The sequence below is a fragment of the Lepus europaeus genome, chromosome 21 (genome assembly GCF_033115175.1).
Source record: "Lepus europaeus isolate LE1 chromosome 21, mLepTim1.pri, whole genome shotgun sequence".
Taxonomy (NCBI): domain Eukaryota; kingdom Metazoa; phylum Chordata; class Mammalia; order Lagomorpha; family Leporidae; genus Lepus; species Lepus europaeus.
In genome coordinates, this window is record NC_084847.1 from 43,324,665 (window position 1) to 43,339,251 (window position 14,587).

Consider the following 14,587-nt stretch of genomic DNA (forward strand, 5'->3'; position numbering starts at 1 on the left):
GGTGGCATCCTGAAAGGTGGCTCTTGCCAGCAGCTGGGGCCTGGTCACAGAGCTGGGATGGCCTGTCCAGGGGGGAGTTAGCAAAGTGATGTCAGAACGCTGCCTGCTGCAGACATGCACTGGCTGGAGTTACCACCCATGCATGGGCACCCACAATCACCCATTGTCACCCACAGGCACCCTGGGGCACCAGGGACTGGGAGCAAACGACATTTGCTGATGGGCACAGGCCCCCACAATCACCCATAGTCACCCACAGGCACCCACATGCTGCACGGCAGCTACCCAGCAATGGCCCACCCCAAAAGTGGCCACCAGATCCACTGTCACTTAGACCAGGTCCCGTGGGGGATGGGCTTGACACCCCCCTCCCAGTGGCGGTCCGTGGAGGGCTCTGCCTGGCCGTGGGCTCCTCTCCACCCGCTGCTCCCCAGAACGCTTGCACTTCCTCCCAGCAGGCCAGCTTGGATCTAGCATGGATGTCCTGAGGGACTTTGGGTCTGGCTGGCCCTGGGATGCGGTCTTCATGAGGCCCTGACTCAAGCTATCTCCAGGCAGACACCACCTGTGCAGCCTCCCAGAGGGGATCCCATTGGCGAGAAGGGCAGCTCTGGGGACCCTCTCTTGAGTTCTGCTGCTTCTAAGGCCACCTCTCACCCATGGGCTGCAGGGGCCCTGTCACCCAGGGCATGAGTGGCCTTGTCCTGAGGTCGTGGTTTAGGGGGCACACCTGTTGCCAAAACCATGCCTCCGCCAGGCAGTGAAGAAGCCGGTTTGTGGTTTGAGGCCCAACCCAGAGCTCAGGGCTCAGGAAGCCTTTGTGGTTTGCAGTGACCAGAAAGGCTAAGCTGGACAGATGACACAGGGACATGGATGGGGGCCACAGGCTGAGGACAGGGGCCAAAGGGATGGGGGACGAGGGTGACAGGACAAGGACGAGGCTGTTTTGCACAAAGCCCTCATGGAGGTATGGGGGGTGTGTGGCAGGATCCTGGCAGACCCCAAAGTTTGGGAGAAGCTAGGGCCAGCACAGGGACACTCTAGGGACTCAGTTTCCAGCAGTGTTCAGGGACCCTGACTGGAAAGGCGATGCCCACTGTAAAGATGCAGGTCCCCCGCAGCCCAGCCCCACCCTGTCCTCGTCCCCAGGTTAGCAGACAGCAAGGGGCACAGGCACTGTGTTTTAAGTTGGCAAGGGCTGCAGGAGAGACGGTCTTGGGACTTGGTCTTGAGGCTCATGGGCCCCACCCCCCACGGCTCCCGACAGCGTACCTGTTTGGGGGTGAGCTTACTGAGTAGGGTGTCAGGAAGTATTGTTTGCTCCCAGTTCCTGCTGCCCAGGCCTGCGATGGACAAAGCCTGGAGACTCCCAACCCCAGGGTGGCTGGGAAGCAGGAGATGGGCCCCTCAGCACGGAGTGGGGGCATGGAACTCTGCGTCCTGCCTGGAGTCTGCCTGCTACAAAAATATTTAAATATCTTGAAATAAATCTTGAAAATGGTATCAAAGGCTGGCACCACAGCTCAATAGGCTAATCCTCTGCCTTGCGGCACCGGCACACCGGGTTCTATTCCCAGTCGGGGCACCAGATTCTGTCCCAGTTGCCCCTCTTCCAGGCTAGCTCTCTGCTGTGGCCAGGGAGTGCAGTGGAGGATGGCCCAAGTGCTTGGGCCCTGCACCCCATTGGAGCCCAGGATAAGCACCTGGCTCCTGCCTTCAGATCAGCGCAGTGCACCAGCCGCAGCATGCCAGCCACAGCAGCCATTGGAGGGTGAACCAACGGCAAAGGAAGACCTTTCTCTCTGTTTCTCTCTCTCACTATCCACTCTGCCTGTCAAAAAAAAGAAATGGGTATCAAAGATCTCTACAATGAAAATTACAAAATATTAAAAGAAGAAATAGAAGAAGTCATTAAGAGGTGGAAACATCTTCCATGGTCATGATTTGGAAGAAACAACATCTTCAAAATGTCCATACTACCTAAACTAATTTATAGATTCAATGTGATACCAATCAAAATAGCAACAACATTCTTCTCAGATCTGGAAAAATGATCCTAAAATTCATATGGAAACACAAGAGCTAAAGCAATCTTAAGCAACAAAAACAAAGATGGAGGAAATCAGAATACAAGAACTCAAAACATAGTACACGGCAGTAATAAAACAGCCTGGTACTGGCACAAGAACAGACGTGTAGACCAATGCAGCAGAATAAAAACTCCAGAAATTGATCCATGCATCCACAGCCATGTATCTTTGACAAAGGTGCAAAAATCAACCCCTGGAGCAGACAGTCTCTTCAGCAAATGTTGCTGGGAACACTGATCCTCTGTGTGCAGAAGTATGAAACAAGACCCCTACTTTACATCTTTCACAAAAATCCATTCAAAATGGATCACAGACCTAAATCTACACTATGAAACCATCAAATTACTAGAGAACTTTGGGGAAACGCCACAAGACATTGGCATAGGCAAAGAGTTCTTGGAGAAGACTCCAGAAACATAGGCAATGAAACCCAAAATTAACCAGAGGGATTACATCAAACTTAGAAGCTTCTGCATTGCCAAATAAACACTCAGCCACGTGAAGAGGCAACTGACAGGATGGGAGAAAATATTTACAAACCATGCAACTGACAATTAACTTCCAGAATCTATAAACAACTGAACAAACTAAACAACTACAAAATAAACAACCTAGTCAAGAAATGGGCAAAAGAACTTGAACAGACATTTTCCAAGAAAGGAAATTCAAATGGCCAATAGATGCATGGAAAAAATGCTCAGGATCGCTATACTTCAGGGAAATGCAAATCAAAACCACAATGAGGTTTCATTTCACCCCCATTAGAATGACTCTCATACAGAAATCAACAAACAATAAATGCTGGCAAGGATGTGGGGAGAAGGGTACCTTAATCTGCTGTTCGTGGGAATGCAAACTGGTACAGCCACTGTGGAGGACAGTATTAAGGTATCTCAAAAAGTCAAATATAGACCTTCCATATGACCCAGTGATTGCATTCCTGGGAATTTACCCAAACAAAATGAAATCAACATAAGAAAGTGTGATGTGTACCCCTGTGCTAATTTCAGCTCAATTCACAATAGCTAAGATATGGAATCAACCCAAATGTCCATCAACTGAAGACTGGAAAAAGAAATTATGGTACATATACACTATGGAATACTACACACAGTGGTAAAAATGAAATTCTGTCATTTGCAACAAAATGGATGCAACTGGAAACCATTACATTTAGTGAAATAAGCCAGTGACCAAAAGACAAACGCTATATGGTCTTTGGGATCTGAGGTAGCTAATGGAGTACTTAAAATGTAATATCATAGGAACAAAATTGACACTTTAAGATGTGATTATTTTGAACAGCCCTTACCTTGACTGTCAAAGAACAATGTTTTTCAGCTGGCGTTGTGGCTCACTAGGCTAATCCTCCGCCTAGCAGCACCGGCACACCGGGTTCTAGTCCTGGTTGGAGCACTGGATTCTGTCCCAGTTGCCCCTCTTCCAGGCCAGCTCTCTGCTGTGGCCAGGGAGTGCAGTGGAGGATGGCCCAAGTGCTTGGGCCCTGCACCCCATGGGAGACCAGGATAAGTACCTGGCTCCTGCCATCGGATCAGCACGGTGTGCTGGCCGCAGCGCGCCAGCTGCAGCGGCCATTGGAGGGTGAACCAACGGCAAAGGAAGACCTTTCTCTGTCTCTCTCTCTCACTGTCCACTCTGCCTGTCAAAAAATTTTTAAAAAAATTTTAAAAATTAAAAATTAAAAAAAGAACAATGTTTTTCTTGTCCATTTGCTTTTTTTTTTTTTCATTTTTCTTCTAGCTAATCGGTGACCTCTCTACTTAGTATAGGGTTAATCTTATGAGTATAAAAATTAGCTGAAAATTGACCTCTGCAAAAATAGGAATGGGACAGAAAAAAGGAGGAGGAAGAAAGGCACCAGTATGGGTCGGAGGACGGAGGGGGGAAAGAATCATGTTCCCAAATCTGCATAAAGTAAATGCATGAAGTTGTATTCCTTAAACAAAAAAATAAAATAAGCTTACAAGTATGTCAGTGTAAAAAATAATGAGGCACTGACTCTGTGGCATATTAGGCTAGGACTCTGCCTAGAGCAGCAGCATCCCATATGGGCACCACTTTGTGTCCTGGCTGCTCCTCTTCTGATCCAGCTCTCTACTAATGGCCTGGGTAATCAGTGAAATATGGCCCAAGTGCTTGGGCCCCTGCACCTTTGTGGGAGACCCAGAAGAAGCTCCTGGCTCTTGCCTTCAGAGCAGCCCAACTCCAGCTGTTGCAGCATTTTTGGGACTGAACTAATGCACGGAAAACTTCTCTATGTCTCTACCTCTCTCTCTAATTCTGCCTCTCAAATGAGTAAATAAAATCTTTTGTAAAAAATTGAAGGAAAAAGAAGGAAAGAAGGAAGGAGGAGGGTGGGAGAGATGGAGGGACGGTAAAGTGGAAAGTATCATTATGCTCTTAAAATTTTATATATGAACTACATGAAATTTCTTCCCTTTACATAAATTTTCAAAACAAGATTTATATGCTAATTTTAATAATCTGCAATTACTTTAAAATTTACAGCATATAAGTGAAATTCACTTGATTTCACTGGATTATTGTTTATAGTTTAGCCCTTGCTTTTATTCCTGCTGAACTATGGCCTTTTTTTTTTTTTTTGACAGGCAGAGTGGATAGTGAGAGAGACAGAGAAAGGTCTTCCTTTTTGCCATTGGTTCACCCTCCAATGGCCACTGCGGCCAGCGCATCATGCTGATCCGAAGCCAGGAGCCAGGTGCTTCTCCTGGTCTCCCATGCGGGTGCAGGGCCCAAGGACTTGGGCCATCCTCCACTGCCTTCCCGGGCCATAGCAGAGAGCTAGCCTGGAAGAGGGGCAACCGGGATAGAATCCGGCACCCGACTGGGACTAGAACCCGGTGTGCCGGCACTGCAAAGCAGAGGATTAGCCTGTTAAGCCATGACACCGGCCGAACTATGGCCTTTTTACTTCTTACTTGTTGAGCTAGTTTTAGTGCAGCATTAATCTTTTAAATTCAAGGTAAATTTAAGATGTTAACTCAAAAATGAATAAAAAATTTGAAAAGAATGACATTCATGGCTTTTTAGATTTTTGGTGTGTATGTTAAGAATTATGCACATAGGTGGGCCGGCAGTATAGTGTAGTGCACTAGGCCTCCACCTGCGGCCCCGGGATCACATATGGATGCCGGTTCACATCCTGGCTGCTCCTCTTTCAATCCGGCTCTCTTCTATGGCCTGGGAAAGTAGCAGAGGATGACCTAGATGCTTGGGCCCTTGTACCCACATAGGAGAACCAGAGGAAGGCCCTGGTTCCTGGCTTTGGATCTGCTCAGCAGCATTCCCTTCCAATGTAATCTACACTTTATCATATACAATAGAATATACAATTCCTAATATGCAATAAAACCTACCATTTTAAGCATACAATGTAATACACACTTTATTCTCCCTGCCTCCTGCTCCTGAAGGAATGAGTTCCTGGGCCTGTGGCCAGGGCCCACATAGGGAACATGCACAGATTTCCACAGGACTTACCTGGTGAGGATGGATGACCCTGTGGACTCTGGTGAATCTACTGCCATGCCTCCTCCAGCAGTGGGACCGCTCTTCCTGCAGTTGTGCTTCTTCACCATTCACCTCCTTGTTCTGAGGACCCACACCAGCACTCAGCACCCACCTGAAGAAAGCAAGCCGCGATGTGGGACTCCAAGCAGGCAAAAGGGCAACAGTGCCCCTGAGCAGCCCGTATATAAACTTGGTAGCCAACGGAGTACATCAACTCTGGATAGCCACCCACAGGTGCCAACCAATTAGAAAGCAAGGACCGAGCTTCTGCAGCCTTACCTAGGGGTCATGGCTCCAGACTGCCAAGCAGATCGTGCTGTGTGGTTCAGGAGGCAGCAGCTGGAACCTCCAGAGTGGCAGGGCAGCAGGCCATTTTTCTAATGGTGTCAACTCTATATTGTCCTCTAGGAAAGTATCCAAATATCCCTAAGCCAGTACTCATACAAGTACAGTGATGTGGGGCAGTCAGCTTACACTTACAACACCAGGTCAGAGGAGTTAAAGACTTTATCCTGGATTTAAGGGACTCCTCTGCAAAAACTTGTGAGAGTAAAAATACTTCTACATGCAAATACTCCTCAGACAGCACCCAACACATCCAGAACTCTGTGTTAACCTCAATTGTTGGGATTTGTAGTGCCATGCTTTGTAATTATGTCATTTGTGCTCACATCTTCTTCATCCAAAATCTCCATGAAGAAAGGGATCTTCTCAGCTTACTCCCAATTCCAGAGCCCATGACTGTAACCCTGTAGACTATTTAGAAATGAGTCCTCCAGCCAAGAACTCACTTACCTATGTCAATTTTGGCATCTTGGTTGTGTGGACGTTAAACTAGAGGTCAAGAGGTCTGGGTTCTTCTGATCCATGCCTGCCACGAATGGAAGCCCAAGGTCCCCAAGTGAAGGCTACTGCTGCAAAACAGAGTGTGCTGTTAAATAATCCAGTATGCATTGTGAGCAAAAGGCATAGGAATATGTCCTTAAGGATACAGGTCAATCAGCATGGCAAGGTCCTACAGGATTCCCCTCTTGATCTCATGGTAATCATATCTAAGTCTCTCTACAGAGAGTCTCCAGGATTGGTCAGTAGCTCAAAGGGATGGATCAGGTCTGTCATCCCCCTAAACACAACACTGAGCTGAGCCACAGCACACAGAACACACCAGAATTCCTGGAACTAGTAGTGTATGAACCCCCATGAGGAAGCCCACAGAGATGTGGGAAGAATGCTATGGAAACATCTCTGTATGAATTGATCAATACTTTAAGTACAGTGACAAAGACATGTATTATGGTCTACAGGGGACTTAAGAGATGGACACATTAACACTGATTGGGCAGAAATCAGGGAAGACTTACCCTCAGGAGTGACATATGCACTGGAGGCTGTAAGAAGTAACTGATTTTTGTGTTTTGGACCTGTTGCAGGAAAGGGGAAGACAAGCCTTCTGGGTCAACACTTGCATCCTGGGGGATATCCCTCAGTCTCCCAACTTTAGAGACCATTGGGAGGCTGATAAAATCTGGATACCCATCTCTCCCTAAGCTGAAATCACTTATGTTCCATTTATCTTCTAAATTCACTCCCCTACATGACATTCTCAAGTATTTTAATAGGAAGCACCAAACTTACCTGTTCCAGTTCTTGGTGCCTGTGTCTAACTCTATCCCTCTTCCTTTCGGTGCTCACTCGCTTGCTCTCTCTCTCTCTCCACACACATACACACACACTCACACACACACACACACTCTTATCCATCCATATCTGAATAAACCCAGGAGCTCAATTAATCAAGTTTTATTGACTTTATATCCAAACCTGATTTCAATTCCATCCACTTCTTCATATCAACTTCCTGCAATCAATTGATACACAACGATCTCTCTTCTGGACCACAGGAAAATAATAATTTCAATACTCTTGATTCATTTAGCAGTCTTGTATTAATATATCTCTTATTAGAATCTGACATATTATACCCTTAACCGTCTGTATTCCATTTTCCATACTGCAGATTCAATGTGCTTAAAATTCTTAAGTTATATCAACTAATATACTCCTGGTTAAAATTTCCTGTTGGTTTTCCATTACTGTTTTAATGACAAAATCGTATGTCATCTCTAACAAACTTCCTATAATTTCTTGAGTAAAACTTTTCTATTTCACAGACCATAAGTAAAGAATTATCTTCCCTTAAGTTCATAAAATGAACTGAAGATCCCACGTAGAACATTGATCTACGAACACTCACGGACATGTCATTTCATTGGAGCAACCAGTAAGTTAGAAACTGTGAACAGAATCAACTCTGGAAAAACTCTTTATCATAATGTGCCCATCACATCCACCAGAAATGTCCATGTTTAAAGGAGTGTTTTTAACAGTTTGCTGTTTAAGAAAATATCAGTAACACTATGAACATAGATAATGCTACAAAAACTTCAGCAACCATGCATCACAAGAATTAAAGTCTAAAAATATTTTGATAAGTTCACTCTAGAAATGAACTACTGTATCACCTAAAATAATTTTGAGATGCCAAGGACTCTAATTTCCAAGGTTACCACATTTTAATTCCCAAACTGTCTAGTTCTGAGAAAAAAAAGTTTTCAAAGACATAAAGAAATGCTGTGGCTCACTCCGGTAAGCAAATAAATAACAGAATGCATTTTCATCTCCTCACAGCTAAGAATTTCCCAGAAGGTTCTTCCAGCTGGTCTGAGGTTGACACAAAGAGCTGCTCTCAGAGACTCTGGGCCTGTGGACATGGAAACCCCAAAGAATTTGGGCCCAGCAGGTACCCAGGAACCAGGCCTAGGTTCCCCTAAGCATATGACCAGAAATCTCATGCCCTGCATGCTTGTGTCTCTTTCTTGACTCATTCATCTCTTCTTTTGATCATAGATTTGTATTAGTGCAACTCTATGGTAACTTTTGATACTGGCAGTTTAATATCATAATATTTGTTCTTTTTCAAAATCTGCTTGATCATTTCATGCTTTATGTATTTTCAAATTCATTTTGAATTAGTGGATGAATTTTCACATGAATGCACACACTCACAGCTGTAAGGATTTGATAGCATTTCTATATTTTTTTAAAATTTTTTATTTGACAGGTTAAGTTATAGACAGTGAGAGAGAGACAGAGAGAAAGGTCTTCCTTCCATTGGTTCACTCCCCTAATGGCCGCTATGGCCGACGCTGATCCAAAGCCAGGAGCTGGGTGCTTCCTCCCGGTCTCCTGTGTGGGTGCAGGGACCCAAGCACCTGGGCCATCCTCCGCTGTCCTCCTGGAAAGGAAGAGGGGACTAGTACCTGGTGCCCCAACCAGGACTAGAACCCAGGGTGCTGGCGCTGCAGGTGGAGGATTAGCCAAGTGAGCCATGGCACCTGCCGCATTTCTATATATTTTAAAATCAATTTTGGAGAAGGTATATTACAAAACATGGTTTTTAAATCAGTAAACATTCTCTACTTCAACCGGATCTTTTTTTTAAATTCTCACAGTAATATTTTGTTCTTAGCATAGGGGTATTACATGTCTTTTATTAAATTTTTCCCAGGGCCGACACTGTGGCGTAGCAGGTAAAGCTGCCACCTGCAGTGCTGGCATCCCATACGGGTGCCAGTTCTAGTCTCAACTTCTCTACATCTCATCCAGTTCTCTGCTATGGCCTGGAAAAGCAGTAGAAGATGGCCCAAGTCCTAGGGCCCTAGCACCTGTATAGAAGACCTGGAAGAAGTTCTTGATTCCTGGCTTCAGATCAGTGGAGCTCCTGTGGTTGCAGCCATTTGAGGAGTGAACCAGCTGATGGAAGGCCCCCCCTCCTCTTCCTCTGCCTCTCTGTAACTCTGCCTTTCAAATAAATCTTTTTTTAAAAATTCCCAAGTATTTTATGATTTTTAATTCTTTTGTAAATTATTTTATTTCAGTTTCATTTCTTTCTAATAGAAATATCTGTGAATTTTGCATGGTTACTTCATATCCTGAGGCCTACCTTAATACACTGAATTTTTCTCAATTTTCTCTTATATAATTCTAATATATGATGAATAAATAAAAATAATAGCTTTTCCATTGTTGGTGTTAATATTTTGTTGATTTATTTCAAGTACTTAACTTTGCAAATTATTAATTTTTCTATTGTATGGTGTCTGCTATGATCATTATTATTTATATGAAATTGTTTCCTTTGGGATATTTTCTCTTTCTCTTTGGCTTTTTATTATTTACATACTTTTAAAATTTTAACCAACAGATAAAAATTATACATGTTTATAGAGTACCATGTTATATTTTGAGATATGTAGAGTGTTCTTTTCCACAGGTTCAAATCAGGTTAAACAAATCTATCTCCTCAAACAGGAATCATTTTGTATGCTGAAAATATTCACAATCCTATCTTCTAGTATTTTTAATGGACAGTACATTATAATTATCTGTAGTCAACCTACTGTGAAACAGACCACCACTTCTATTTCCTGTGTACAGCTCAGTATAGCTATAACATGGAACCCATTAATCAACCTTTCCCTATTCTCTTTCCACCTGTTTCCCAGTCTTTGGTGGCTGCCAATCTGCTGTCAATTTCTAAGGGATCAGTGTTATCAGATTTCACATAAGACTGCCATTGTGTTTGTGTTGCTGTGCTTCTCTTACTTCACTTGACATAATGACCGTCAGTTCTATTCATGTTGGGGCAAATGACAGCACTTTATTCTTTTTAAATGGTACAGTCGGGTATATGCTCAACATTTTCTTTGTCCATCCATCAGTTACTAACTACTTAGGCTGTTTCTATCTCTTGGTTATTATGAAGAGTGATGAATAAACAAGGGAATGCAGATGTCCTTAGGCAAATGGATTTCTTTTCTTTGGAATTCCTATATCATAAAGTATGTCTATTTTTCATCTTTTAAGGAACATTGTACTCTTTTCCACTATGGCTATACTAATTTGCATTCCCAACAACACTGTGCAAGGATTTCATCTTCTCCACGTCCTCTGAGGCACTTAGGTGTTTTTGATGACAGCCGAGGTAACTGGAGTGCTGACTGATATCTTACTGTGGATTCGATCTCCATCGCCCTGATGATGTGATGTTGAAAACATTTTCATGTCCCTGATGGTCACCCGTCTTCCTTGAAATAACTTTTGCTTAGATCTTTGCATTTAATAATAGAATTGTGTTATTTTTGCTATTGATTTGAGTTTCTTACATAGCATCACTAATCCCTAAAGTATACCTTGCAAATATTTCCTCTACTCTGTAAGTTGTATCTTCACCTTATTCTTTTTTTCCTTTAGAATGCAGAAGCTTTTTAATTTGATGAAATCACATTTGACTATGTTGGCTACCTTTCTTAGACTTTTGGGGTCTGATGAAAATAATGGGTGCCCATTCCAATGTAGTGAAGAATTTCCTCTGTGTTTGTTTCTACTAGTTCATGGTTTCAGGTCTTAAATTTAGATCTTTGATCCATGTTAGTTCATTTATGTACATGTTGAGAGATAGCATCTAGTTTCTTCTGCTGCATGTGATACCCAGTTTTCCCAAACGATTTTCATTGAAGAGACTATTGTTTTCCCAAAGTACATTCTTAGCACCTTGACAGAGGTCACATGGCAATAAATATGTGGGTTTATTTCTAGGCTCTCTGTTCCTTTAGATTTCTTTAAGATTTACTTAGAAAGGGGGAAGAGGGGGAGAGAGAGAGGAGGAGAGGAGAGGAGAGGAGAGGAGAGGAGAGGAGGGGAGGGGAGGGGAGGGGAGGGGAGGGGAGAGAGAGAGAGAGAGAGAGAGAATATGAGCGAGAGAGCACTTTAATCCACTGGTTCACTCCCCAAACGGCCACAACATCCAGGGCTGAGCCAGGCCAAAGCCACAAGCCTGTAACTCCATCTGGGGCTCCTAGGTGGGTGCAGGAGCCCAAAGATTAGGCACATTAGCAGGGAGCCGAAACAGAATTGGAGCATCTGGGATTTGAACTGGTACCTACATTGGAGGCTGGCTTTGCAGACAGCAGCTTAACCCACTGCACCACAATATTGACCCCTGTTCCTTTGTTGTATGTGCTTTTATGATATTGTCATGCTGTTTTAATAAGCAGAGCTTTGTGGAATATTTTAAAGTCAGTTCCTACCACTTTTCACTCAAGATCACTTCAGCATAGTCAAGTAGTGTATTTTCTATTTTTTGGAAAATGTTCTTGATATACTAATAGGGATTATATCGAATCTGTAAATCACTTTGGGCAGTATGAACATTTTAACAGTGAACACACCAACATTGAGCAGGTAGTCTGGGTCTGGAAGGCACAGTTCAGCAATTCTTCTGACACTTGGATCCAGCTGCTGTCAGCTTTGGAGCATGAGCTATGAGAAATGCTTGCACTTCAAACCTAGGTATTTTTATTGCCTGAAATGCCATTCAACACCAGCATGTTTGTGAATCGTACATCTTTCAATTTGTTTTATTTATTAGGCTTCAGCCATTCATCAGGCACTATGATGCAAACTAGAAAGACATCACCCTTGCCTGTGACTTTAGAGAAGTAAGGAGATAAACACAATGAGTGGTAGCCACACATTAAGTGTCAAAAAGAACCCAAAGCAAGGGTGGATATGATGGTTCTGCAGTTTCCCTGGGTTCCCAGGATGCTTCACCACTCACCCTCCAGAAGAGAACTTTCTAGAAAGGGCAGCAAGTGCTGTTTGGGGAACTCAGGATGGGGCAGAGAAGGAAGTGAATGGGGCACATGGGTAGGCTCATGGACACAAGTAGGTGTCTGTGGATTGAGGAAAATGATGGTGCATCCTAAACAGAATGTGGCATGGAGAACATTCATTCCATAGGGTCTCTGGACACTGTGGTCTCTGTGTCAGGGAAAGGTTAGTGGTTACAGCAGGTGAGCAAAAAGAGGCTGGGCCAAGAGGAGGTGACACGCAGGAGGGTGTTGGAATGGAGACGTCAGAGATCCAGATCTAAGAGCATCCTTGGTGATGCCTGAACAACTGTCAGACAAAGGAGCAGGCCTTCTAGTGAGAACCCGGTGCTACCTCACATCCCTGAGGGGTCCTGTGCCTGAGCCCAGAACACAAATGGGTCTGGGGTTATCAGTGACAGGGCCAGGTTTGAAGAGCAGGTAAGGGTGGCCTGGAGCTATGGTGCCAAGGGATGGATTGAAACATTAACCTGACTCACTTCCATTTCTTTTACAGGGCACATAAAGATGGCAGCGGTGGAGAAAGACAGATTGGGCCCCACACACATACTACCTGACATCCCACAGAACAGAAGTGACCTTCCTCAGGTGAGTCCGACCACCTTCCTCCTAAACAGCATTAACCCTACGTTATATCAGCAGGACCAAGTCAGGCAGTTGCCCCGTGACCCTGGGTGAGAATAGACAGACCTTTCATTCCCTGGTCCCCCACCAGCTTGGGGCACCTCATCTCAGCATCATCTGGAAGGACTGCTCTGAGGGGGACTTGAATTCTTGAATGTGTGTGGCTTCCTGCCATGCTGGGTAGACCTAACACCTGACTCACTACCTGCACCCCACCTCCATCTGATGTTGAACATAATCATGGAGCTGTGAACTCTGCCAACCTCCATCTGTACCCCTAGAGTGTCCCAGGGAAGTGTGATGGGGAAACTGGGGAGCATCTACAGCAACTTTGATGCCAGACTCATTCCATTGGTGATAGTGACAAGGACTTGTATGCTCATATGTGGAGCAGCCAGGCCCAGTTGGAGCAGAACCCACACAGCTAGGACATACATATATGCTTAAACACACACACGCACACACAAACATACACAAGCACACATGCTCACTCACAGGAGAGAGCAGTTCAGGCTCTGCTGGGTTGGGAAGAGCAGAAGCTGCTGGAATGCAGCAGGAGCAAGCCCACAAAGCTGGACCAAACCCACCAGGTTCTCCACACTCCTGCAGGGGCCAGAGGTGATCTGGAGGAGCACGGCATTAGGGTAGGCTGAGCTGCTGCTGGTGACAGGGATACCTAACATTCGCTGGTGGTCTCCCCAGCACCCAGCTCTCCGGGGTGCTCCTGCCCCCTCCCCCACACTTGCCAAGCCCTTATTGTCAGCATTGGCTTCAGTGTTACCTGTATGTGTCTCAAGTACCTGTGCTGAAATCACACTGTTTTTCATCTGTGAAACACTGTGTCCTCACCTGCACCCAGAATAGCGGCCCTGCTCCTCCCACAGACAGACTAAGTGGGGCTGACACAGGACAAAAAAAGGCCATGCTCAGCCACCTGCTCCCTTCTCTGTCATCCCAGGAAAACTCTCTGGTGACCAATGCAGACAGCACCACAGAGGAACAGGACAGGAGCAGAGTGGGAGGACACAGAATCAATCAGCAGGGCTGATACCTGTCCTGTGTCAGAAGTTTGTAACCATGGGAGTCCTGCTTACTACAGGGGTGGGCACAGACTGAACTCAGGGAGCTGGGTGAGGTGTGTGGGGGGAACTCATTGCACTAACTGGAATTCAAAATGCCAAGGCTTTGAAAGTTGTTACAAGGGGTAGCATTATGGCATAGCAGATTAAGCTACTTCTTGGAAACGGGCATCCCATACTGGAGGGCTGGTTTAAATCCTGGCTGCTCCACTTCCAATTCAGCTCCCAGCTAATGTGACTGGGAAGGTAGCAGAGGATGACCCAAGTACTCAAGTCCCTGCTACCCATGTAGACTACAGAATGCCTGGCTGAGATCTACCTGTTGCAGCCATTTGAGGAGTAAACCAGAAATCTCAGAAAAATCTCTCTCCCTCTTTTTCTCTGTTGCTGAATTGCAAGTAAAACAAATAATAATAATGATAATCAAACACTGTTACAAAATAGAGGTGTATTGGAGGAAGAGGACAGGTTACAGGCAGAGCCCTGCAGAAGGTTGGGACTTTATCGAGCA